The following is an 11425-nucleotide window of genomic DNA, read 5'->3' as shown; positions in this document are numbered from 1 at the left end:
CAATATGGAGAGTTTGCTTAGTACTTTCTACAGAGGTGCTTTGCCTAAGTTTAGAAGCCAGCTTGATACTGCTAGCAATGGTTTCTTCTTGGGGAGAACTGAAGCCGATGCTTTGGAGCTTGTAGAGAATATGGCTAAGAGTGATTCAGTCTACAGTGATGAACATGATAGAAGCAACAGAGGCAGTGGAGGTAATGATACAAACACCAAGAGAGAGTTGAAGGCTCTACAAGATAAGATGGATTTGCTTCTTTCGGATAGAGCCAAACAAGAGAAAGTGAACTTTGTTGGTGAGCAGAAAAAAGAGGAGACAGTTGTGGTTCATGAAGTTGATGGTCTAGAAGGTCAAGAAGTGTTATGTTTTGTGAATGCTAATGGGATATGGTACAAGAAGGAGCCTAACTTTCAGTACAACAACTACAAACAAAAGCCCTTCTACAACAACCAACAAGGTGGTTACCAAGCTAGACAAAACTACTCTCAAGGTCTCCCCTCCAAAGGAAATCAGTCTACACAAGGCCAAGCCGGATCTTCTACCTCTGCTCCACAAGAGAGTAGCACTGATGCAATGTTGAAACAGATCTTGGAGTCTCAAACTAGAAGTGAGAAGCACATTGGATATGAGCTGAAGAACCTTCACACCAAAGTTGATGAAGCTACAATGACCTCAACAACAAGTTCCTACAACTCTCCTCTCACTTCAAGGCTTTGGAGAATCAGTTTGCCTCTATGCCTTCAACCTCCAAGAGCCCAATTGGATCTCTACCAGGAAAATCAGAGCAGGATCCCAAAGAGTATTGCAATGTTATCCTCCCTACTACTTCTGAGATTGAGTTGAGTGATCATGAGAAAGAGTAAGATCAGATTGAAAGACTCATGTATGGAATAGAAGTTGTTGCCAAGGCTGAAGCACAGATTGTGGAGAAAGTTGAACACAAGATTGTGGAAAGAGTTGAGATACAAACTGTAAAGAAGGTTGAGGGAAAGGTTTTGCAACCAGTTAGACACAAGGCTGAGAAACCGGTTATTGGGAAAGCTGTCACGCAATTGAAGGAGGTTCAGCTAGAAGAAGCTCATGTGGTTGAGCAATCACCTTATGACAAGCTCCCATTTCCACAAAGGTTCCTCACTAAAGCTCAAAAGAAGATGATCTCCAAGTTCAGAAAAGACATGGGAGATGTAGGAGTCAAGCTTCCACAGATATCAAATATGCATGATGCTCATGTCCAAATGATGCTCATCAAGGACATTCTAGCTCACAAAGAAGAAGTAGGAGAGCTCCTAAACATCTCTACTATGCAGCTTGATCCACCAGTCACACCAAAGTCTATTTCAAAACTAGAAACCCAAGGGAAATTCACCTTGTCTTGCTCCCTTGGTAAGTTTACACTTGATGATGCTCTTGTTGATTCTGGTGCAAGTGTGAATGTGATATCAATGGAGATGGTGAAGAGTCTTGGGATTGAGAACATGGAGCCAAACACATCTTCACTCATGTTTGGAGACTCTTCTTCAACAACTCCATTAGGCTTAACTCCAGATGAATTTGGTATTTTCAGGGATCCATAAGGCAAGCACGAGCCATGGATGGACGCATTCTCTACATATCCAAGGAGGACATAGCTGAAATCATTGCAATGAATGGATCCAAAAATTTCCTGGACACACAGACTGGAGCTGATGATCCACCATCAATCGACGACGCAGCTGCACCATCGATCGACGGTCACTTCGGATCCAGACGAAGCACACTTCATCAGAACATGAAGAGGACACCACGTTGGGAGAGCACAGACGTACACATACCGACCGTGCCAGAGCAGGACAACTACAACAAAGCATAAATTGATGAGTTAGTAGCAGAGATCTATAGAGCTATCAGAACTTCAGATTATTATCATTAGAAGAGGCTCGATGACATCTACTACCCGTTCGACAATAGTATCAGCTGGTTGACAACACACACGAATAAGATGAAGCAAGACATTGCCATACTTCAGAAACCACATACAGTCGGTGCAAGAAGATCAAAATCAATCACCACTCACGCTCAACCATCGATCGACACCCACATCCAAGCATCGATCGACGCTCGACTCACATCATTCGAAGATAGGCTACAATCGTTCACCTATCGGCTTGATGGTGTTTACTACGCACTACATAATATTGTACATTCCTTGACCACATGGCTGGACGCTGTGAAACAGGAGATGGATACGATTCAGAGACAACTAGATTCTCAAGCAGGACCGTCACCATCGATCGACAGAAGGACTCGACCATCGATCGACGACGACTATGCAGCACTACGAAACAAGCTGGTTACCGAGAAGTCATTACTGGATAAGCTTGATGAGATCACATTCCCTCAAGACTTGCTGAAAGAAGATGTCCACCAGGAGCTGAAGGACATCTCTGAATCAACATATGAAAGACTTGGAATGCAACATCGCAGCATTGAGAATCTTCAGCATAGGGTGCATGCTGGTGAGGTTGCTAGAGAAAGATTAAAGAATCAATGGACCAGAGGAGATGAGGCCATAAAAAGCTTCATTGGCACTTGGTTCCAGATAAGCAAAGATGAAGTGGACACTTGCATACAACAAAGTGGTGACTTTGATCACCACTAGTCAAAAACAACCTCCAAAGTCAAGTTAAATAACTATAACAAAACGCTGAGTGGGAGGCAACCCACTAGTAGGTATTTTCTTTAAAAATCAGTTTTATAGTTATTTATTTTCGTTTTTAATATTCTAGCAGGTCATAAAAAAAACAAAAAGAGAACCAGGGAGCCGTTACTTACCATCGATCGATGAGATCCAGTCGACATCGTTCGATAGCACAACACCAGAAACGATCGATAGACACTTCCCTGTGTCGATCGACATCGACATCAGCGATCAGGTATATTGTACTCCTTGTTACATATTGCCCTTATAATTTATGTTTTCACCAAACTCTGACTAAATATTCACTAGGGACAGTGTGATTTAAGTCTTGGGGGAGGTTTTAGTAATATTAAATTTACTTATAAGTTTTATAAAAAGATTTCAAAATGTTTTTAATGAGTCAATAAGGGGACAGATAACTTTTACAATTTTCCTTACTTATCTAACCACTCTTTAGCACCACTTTTAGATTTATTGAGTGCAGATTGTACTATAGATGCTAAAGTGGATCATCCAGCCAGTTATTCACACCTGCTGAGAATGTTTGAAAGAACCAAGCTGACCTCCAACATAATTGAGCTTAACTTGTTTGTCTTGGAGCTTGGTATACATTGGATCGGAATCCTCATGCAAGTCTGGAAGGTAAAAAGTCTAAGTGCCTCTAGTTTCCTCTCTCTCCCCTTCAGGGGTAAAAAGGATTAGAACATGATTTGTTGGCTACAACCATTAAAGCTTGATTCACAAAAATTCTAGAAAGAGATAAATGTCAAAAAGAAGTGAACAGGATCTGGTGGCCAAAACCATTAGAGTTTGATTCATGGAAGCATGTCCAAATATCTCAGTCAATTAAAAAAATAAAATGATACCCTTTAAAAAAAGGAGACATTGACTGAGAAGAAGTGAGAAGAGAGGTAGGAAAATAACTGGATAAGACTATCTATGTGTGTTCAGATACTTGCTTGAGTTGATTCCATGTGTTCAGTGATCGATACTCCCAAGGTAAAGCCTACGTCTTTTATTTACATGTATTAAATGAGGTCAGTAGAGGGGTTAGTCAGACATGATTTGCTAAGTTATTGGATGAATGGAATTGGTTGTTAAACTAGGATATTGCATATAAAGTATTTCTAAAGTTGAGATTGATTTGATGTGGTTTTCAATATTGTTGAGGTGATGATAGTAAGTTCTTAAATTGTGTGAGTCGCTGATGTTTTCAAACCGCTTCCAGAGAGACTGCTAGTTGTTTTGTTTGAGGACAAGGAAAGGAGTAAGTCTGGGGGTGTTGATATACCATGGATTTTACCCATTTCTACCCATGATATATAGGTTTTTTTTTAATGCATATTAGTTGTTTTGGAGTCTTTTTTGTATGTTTTCAGGTTTTAGAGCGATTTGGAGAAAAATATTGATTTTGGTGCATTTTGGAGATAAAATGATAAAGACCATTAGCTGACCATCGACCAGCCTAGCGATCGATGATCAAGGATGATAATCGATCGACACACACTCTATGTTGTCGATCGACAGCAAAGCGCGCAGAGGCCAGAATGGTTCCAGACGACTTTGAGCCCAAGTCCCACAATAATTACCATATTACCCCTGGCGAGTTTTAACCTAATATTTATGTGATCTGCCATTGTTCTAGGCAACACACGCTTTTCTACTCTTTCTTACTTTCATATAGCAATATACTTACAGTCTTAGGTTTGGAGAGAAGATCCAAGAACTCCTTCAGAGATTTGTGATTGGAACTCTATTTATGCAGTTTTTATATCTTGTTGTTATGAATTGCTTAGCTATGTCTGAGTAGTTAGTTCTCTTTGTTAGATTTAGGGTTCAGATATTCATGAGGGATTAGCCCAAAATATAGAATTGCATATGTTATGATATGAATCAATTAAACTGTTCTTAATGCATGTGTTCTAGAGTAACTAACTAGGACCTTGCCTATAGATATTAGGGCGCAAGCGGAAGCTTGGTTCTCTGTCTGAATTAGTTTATATTGTGCTAGGACTGCTAGAAACAAGCGGAAGCTGATTTAGTTAAACCTAGTGAACTAATCAAACCCGTGCGATAACGCTCCCTGGAAGGTTCATCGATCGACAACTCAGTAGTTGGATCGATCGACGGGCTGAAAGGTGTATCGATCAACACCCCGTTGTTGGAATCGATCGACACTTTTTCAGATCAACAAGTGACAACTGAGATCCTAGATCCGGCGATAGATAGTCTAAAAATACGAAAGTTGATCGAGTATTCTTATTGTTTGAGTTCTAGAACATCCATTGTATGCTTAGTATCTATATCATTATAATCATGGTTGTCTGAATAGAAACCCTAAGTCTAACGCTTTCCATATCTGTTTTAAAACCCCAAATCAATCAATCGAACAATTACTTGTTCACCCCTACTATTTACTGCTTTAAACCTATTTTCCTAGCTTAACTACATAACTAGGTAGATCTATTGTGTGTCTTAGCTCCCTGTGAATTCGATCCCTAAGTACTACAACTCGACCTCCTATTTGAGAGAGTAAATCACTCCTCAGGGTAATTTGAGTGATATCAACTTTGAATCCATTTGGTGATACAATGCCTCCAACAGTCTTTGGTAAGATAATTGGCCTTGGAGAAATTGGCCTGCCATTCATACTCCAAGTTTCCTCCTCCCGCAACTGTGAGGTTCTACTTGATCCCACCTTCATGCCATATAGAATATACACATATCTTCACAATTAATATTGTATCTAAATCATATCTTCTTGTATATATTCTCATAACCTCCTATGGTGTATATATATATATATATATAACACCAATGTACAAAGTCATTATTCAATAAGAAAATATCTTTTCCTATATGGTATCAGAGCAATACCGCTCCTAAAACCCTAAAACCTTTAGCGTCTTCTCCAAGATGCCTTTCTCAACCTCCTCTTTCGTCTCTCAAAACGCCTCTGAAGTCATCAACACCGGCAACACTTCATCACCACTGGTCCATATCAATATGGCCAACATCACTAAGTTGTCTTCGAACAACTATCTCACATGGAGTCTTCATGTCAAAGCTCGCCTTAGAGGATATGACTAACTTGGTTTCATCAATGGGTCACGCCCACAGCTTCTGAACTTCATCACCACTGGTCCATATCAATATGGCCAACATCACTAAGTTGTCTTCGAACAACCATCTCACACGGAGTCTTCAAGTCAAAGCTCTCCTTAGAGGATATGACTTACTTGGTTTCATCGATGGGTCATGCCCACAGCCTCTGAAAACCATAACGGTGACAAACCAAGAAGCTGTGAACCCTGACTACACTGTTTGGCTCCACCAGGACAGTCTCCTCTACAGCGCCTTGATCGGAGCTATTGAAGTTGCAAACTAGCCACTCATCACAGCCGCAACTTCCTCCTTTGAAGCTTGGAAAACTCTTGCTTCAAATTACGTAAAACCAACCAGAGGACACATCAAGCAACTGCAAAATCAACTCAAATACTTTGTCAAAGGCACCAAAACAATAGATGAGTATATGCAGTTCATTCGCACCAAAGCCAATGCCCTTTCCCTACTTGGCAATCCGATGGACCATGAAGATCTCACTGACATTGTTCTTGAAGGTCTTCCTGAGGACTACAAAACAGTAGTTGATGATGTCCACAGCCGTGATTTACCCATCTCCTTTGCTGAGTTTCATGAAAAACTGATCAATCGTTAAACAGCTCTGCTTCAAGAGTCCTCTGCTCCATCAACTTTCCCCATCACTGCCAATGCAACCTGATATCACTCAAATTACCCTATAAGTGATTTGTACTCTCTCAAATAAGAGGTTCAGTTGTACTTAGGGATCAAATTTACAGGTAGCTAAGGCACACAATAGATCTATCTAGTTATGTAGTTAAGCTAGGTTGGATGGTTTAAATGTAAATAAGCAGTGGTGAACAAGTAATTGTTTAGTTGATTGACTGGGTTTTAAAGATTGATATGGGAGACGTTAGACTTAGGGTTTCTATTCAGACAATCATGATTATAGAGATATAGACTACTAAGTATATATGGATATTCTAGAACTCAAACAATTAGAATAGTCGATCAACTTGCGTATATTTAGACTATCTATTGCCGAATCTAGGACCTCAACTGTCGCTTTTTGGTCCTGAGAAAGTGTCGATCGATTCCAACAATGGGGTGTCAATCGATATACCTTTCAGCCCGTCGATCGATGCAACTAGTGAGTTGTTGATCGACGTTCCTTCCAGGGAGCGTTACGAACGGGTTTGAATGTGTTCACTAGGTCAACTAAATCAGCTTCCGCTTGTTTCTAGCAATCCTAGCACAACCTAAACTATTTCAGACAAAGAACCAAATTTTCGAATGCGCCCTAATATATATAGGCAAGGTCCTAGCTAGCTACTCTAGAACACAAGCATTAGAAACAGTTTAGTTGATTGATATCCTGACACTTAGAAATTCTATATTTTGGGTTAATACCTCATGAATATCTGAACCCTAAATCTAACAAGATGAACTACTCAGACATAGGTAAGAAATTCATGACAATAGAATAAGTAAATTGCATAAATAGAATAGAGTAAAGAAACTAAAGTTCCAATCACAAAGCTCCGAAAGAGTTCTTGGATCTACTCTCCAAACCTAAGACTATTTTGATGTGTGAAAAGTAGAAAGTATGAAAGCGTGTGTTGCCTAAAACAATGGCGGAGCACATAAATATTAGGTTAAAACTCGTTAGGGGTAATATGGTAATTTTTGTGGGATTTGGGCTTTAAGTCGGTTGGAACCCAATCTTATTTTTATGCGCTTTGCCGTCAATCGACACATAGAGTGTATGTCGATCGATTGTTGCCTTTGCCCATCGATCGATAGTCGTGGTTGATGGTCAACTTCGAGTATTTATCATTTTATCTCCAAAATGCACCAGAATCACATTTTTTTCTCCAAATCACTCCAAAACCTAAAAACATACTAGAAAGACTCCAAAACAACCATAATGTATTTAAAACACCTATATACCATGGCTAAAAATGGGTAAAATCCATGGTATATCACAACACATAACCGTAATCACAACAACTGGAAGCAACATAACCATAAAAACTCTTCTTATGGCTCCAACTATCGCCCACCAAACCAGACTGCAAATCGCCAGAATGATGTCTTGAGATTTTACATAGTTTTAAGCATAATTTCCATACTCATTTAGATCATTTAAGATGCATTTAGAGTCTAATTAGGTACATAGCATATGCATGTGTAGTATGTTAGGTTTGGAAAAGCTCGAGATCAAGTTTGGAGAGTTTGATGGGTAAGCATGAAGAAAAGGGGCAAAGTCAAGAAGATGGACCAAGCCGCGGACAACCAGGTCGGACTGGACCAGGCCGAGGAATCGCTCCCGAGAGATCAGCCGAGATGGACAATCCCGCGGACGGAATCCGCGGACGGAATCCGCGGACAACACCAGTCCGCGGAATCGGACCAGAGAGCTCGGGGTTGGTGTGGTCAGCCGCGGGCGTGTACTGCGGACGAAGGCAGTCCATGGATTCTCGCCCGAGAGGTCGAGTTTTGATGGGACGGACCGCGGACCACGGCCGCGGGTTGGAGCCGTCCGCGGTCGATGCCAGGACCAGCTCACCCATTTGTCTTTCGGGTCAAACCCAGGTTTGTCGGGTCGACCCGGTTCGAGTTTTAAGCCTTTATAAATACTTTTTACACCTAATCTTAGGATTTATCTTGTTTTCTATCTAATCAAAAACCACTTTTGGGTGAAAGATCTAATCTTGATCATATTCTCTTGTGTTTGCTTGATTACTTTGATCATTAATCATGTTTAGACTTAGATCAACTAATGATTTAGTGTCTACCATGATAATGAGTGAGTAGTCATCTTTGGATTCATGGGTTAGGATGATTAGGATGATTAAGTGATGATCTAGAATGTTTAGAGTAGATTAATATGTTTCCTTGCTTGATTGAGTGATACTAATGCTAATCTAGAGTTGGCCATTTAAGATTTGAACTCTAGACATTTCATTGCCCGGAAGGTGTTCGATGAAATGTCTGAGCCAACTCAACATGCTCTTAGCTTACCCTACCAAAGGGATTTGATGTTAGGGGAGTTTAGAAAGTTGAATGATCTATTATTAATGATTGTTTGATTGACACAAACCAAAGGAATTTGATGTTTGATCAATGAGAGTAAATAAGCTTTTGTCTTGGAAAAGAACTTGCTTAGGATTGCTATCTAGACTTAGGGAAATGTGTTGATTGAAACCTTGCCATTTTAGATTAAATCTTAGTCATCTGAAATCAAATTCCTATGCCTATGATTCCTCCTTTATCCATTTGCTTGAAAGTTGCTAGTTAATTGTGTTAGAACCTTGTTAGCTTAATCAAATCACCTCATCACTTTGATTGCATTTAGCTTAAGTTTGAACTTGAATTCTATTTGCATCAAAACTCTTAGAAATGGATTGACATCTTAAATACTACATGATTTGAATTAGGACCCTTGAAAAGTCCATTTCAAATTTGGCGCCGTTGCCAATTCTAAGTTGATTTTGACATTGAGATTTGGTTCTGACTTGAGACTAAGTCTTATTTTTCTTATTTTTCTTATATGTAGTTACTGATTCTCTTTCCTAGCCCTTTGGTATCTCAGGTGCATGAACTTGCGGAGAAGAGGCCCAACAGACCTAGTGCCAAGAGTTGAAGACATTAGAGCACTTGAGAGGGAGATTGCAAGGAAGAGGAGAGAAGAAGAGCAACAGGTTCACTTTGACAGATTGGGGTTTGTGATGGATCAACATCAGAATCAGCCTCAAGATGGAGAAGGCATTGGCCAAGGAGCTGCAAACCTTAGGCCACAACACCCACAACGCCAAGCTAGAGCTATTGGCACCCATGATGAGCCCAATATCCATGGGCATAGAGCTGGCATCAAAGCACCAGCTGTGGAAAACAACAAATTTGAGATCAAGTCAAGCTTGATAAACATGATCCAGAGCAACAAGTATCATGGTCTTGCCTTGGAGGATCCACTATACCACTTGGATAACTTTGATAAGCTGTGTGGAACAACAAATATCAATGGTGTCTTTGAAGATGCATTCAAGCTAAGGTTGTTTCCATTCTCTTTGGGAGACAAAGCTCACACATGGGAGAAGAGCCTTTCAAGCGACTCAATCACCACATGGGATGAATGCAAGAAAGCTTTCCTCAACAAGTTCTTCTCTACTTCAAGAACTATTAAACTAAAGAATGAAATCTATGGATTTCATCAAAGGAATCTTGAAGGCTTTGGAGAACCATGGGAAAGGTTCAATAGCTATATCTCTCAATGTCCTCATCATGGCTTCAATATGGAGAGTTTGCTTAGTACTTTCTACAGAGGTGCTTTGCCTAAGTTTAGAAGCCAGCTTGATACTGCTAGCAATGGTTTCTTCTTGGGGAGAACTGAAGCCGATGCTTTGGAGCTTGTAGAGAATATGGCTAAGAGTGATTCAGTCTACAGTGATGAACATGATAGAAGCAACAGGGGCAGTGGAGGTAATGATACAAACACCAAGAGAGAGTTGAAGGCTCTACAAGATAAGATGAATTTGCTTCTTTCGGATAGAGCCAAACAAGAGAAAGTGAACTTTGTTGGTGAGCAGAAAAAAGAGGAGACAGTTGTGGTTCATGAAGTTGATGGTCTAGAAGGTCAAGAAGAGTTATGTTTTGTGAATGCTAATGGGATATGGTACAAGAAGGAGCCTAACTTTCAGTACAACAACTACAAATAAAAGCCCTTCTACCACAACCAAAAAGGTGGTTACCAAGCTAGACAAAACTACTCTCAAGGTCTCCCCTCCAAAGGAAATCAGTCTACACAAGGCCAAGCCGGATCTTCTACCTCTGCTCCACAAGAGAGTAGCACTGATGCAATGTTGAAACAGATCTTGGAGTCTCAAACTAGAAGTGAGAAGCACATTGGATATGAGCTGAAGAACCTTCACACCAAAGTTGATGAAGCTACAATGACCTCAACAACAAGTTCCTACAACTCTCCTCTCACTTCAAGGCTTTGGAGAATCAGTTTGCCTCTATGCCTTCAACCTCCAAGAGCCCAATTGGATCTCTACCAGGAAAATCAGAGCAGAATCCCAAAGAGTATTGCAATGTTATCCTCTCTACTACTTCTGAGATTGAGTTGAGTGATCATGAGAAAGAGGAAGATCAGATTGAAAGACTCATGTATGGAATAGAAGTTGTTGCCAAGGCTGAAGCACAGATTGTAGAGAAAGTTGAACACAAGATTGTGGAAAGAGTTGAGATACAAACTGTAAAGAAGGTTGAGGGAAAGGTTTTGCAACCAGTTAGACACAAGGCTAAGAAACCGGTTATTGGGAAAGCTGTCACGCAATTAAAGGAGATTCAGCTAGAAGAAGCTCATGTGGTTGAGCAATCACCTTATGACAAGCTCCCATTTCCACAAAGGTTCCTCACTAAAGCTCAAGAAGATGATCTCCAAGTTCAGAAAAGACATGGGAGATGTAGGAGTCAAGCTTCCACAGATATCGAATATGCATGATGCTCATGTCCAAATGATGCTCATGTCCAAATGATGCTCATCAAGGACATTCTAGCTCACAAAGAAGAAGTAGGAGAGCTCCTAAACATCTCTACTATGCAGCTTGATCCACCAGTCACACCAAAGTCTATTTCAAAACTAGAAACCCAAGGGAAATTCACCTTGT

At 40.4% G+C, this 11425-nt stretch overlaps 1 non-coding gene across 1 annotated transcript; it reads right to left on the bottom strand.

Moving 5' to 3' along the window:
• Positions 1–9937: 9937 nt before the first annotated feature.
• LOC125586675 lies at positions 9938–10044 on the bottom strand. Its single transcript, XR_007323211.1, has one exon. It is a non-coding gene; the product is annotated as a small nucleolar RNA R71 (small nucleolar RNA).
• Positions 10045–11425: the final 1381 nt, after the last annotated feature.

The sequence above is a fragment of the Brassica napus genome, chromosome C4 (assembly GCF_020379485.1).
Source record: "Brassica napus cultivar Da-Ae chromosome C4, Da-Ae, whole genome shotgun sequence".
NCBI classification, from domain to species: Eukaryota; Viridiplantae; Streptophyta; class Magnoliopsida; order Brassicales; family Brassicaceae; genus Brassica; species Brassica napus.
This window is presented reverse-complemented; position numbering and strand designations above follow the sequence as displayed.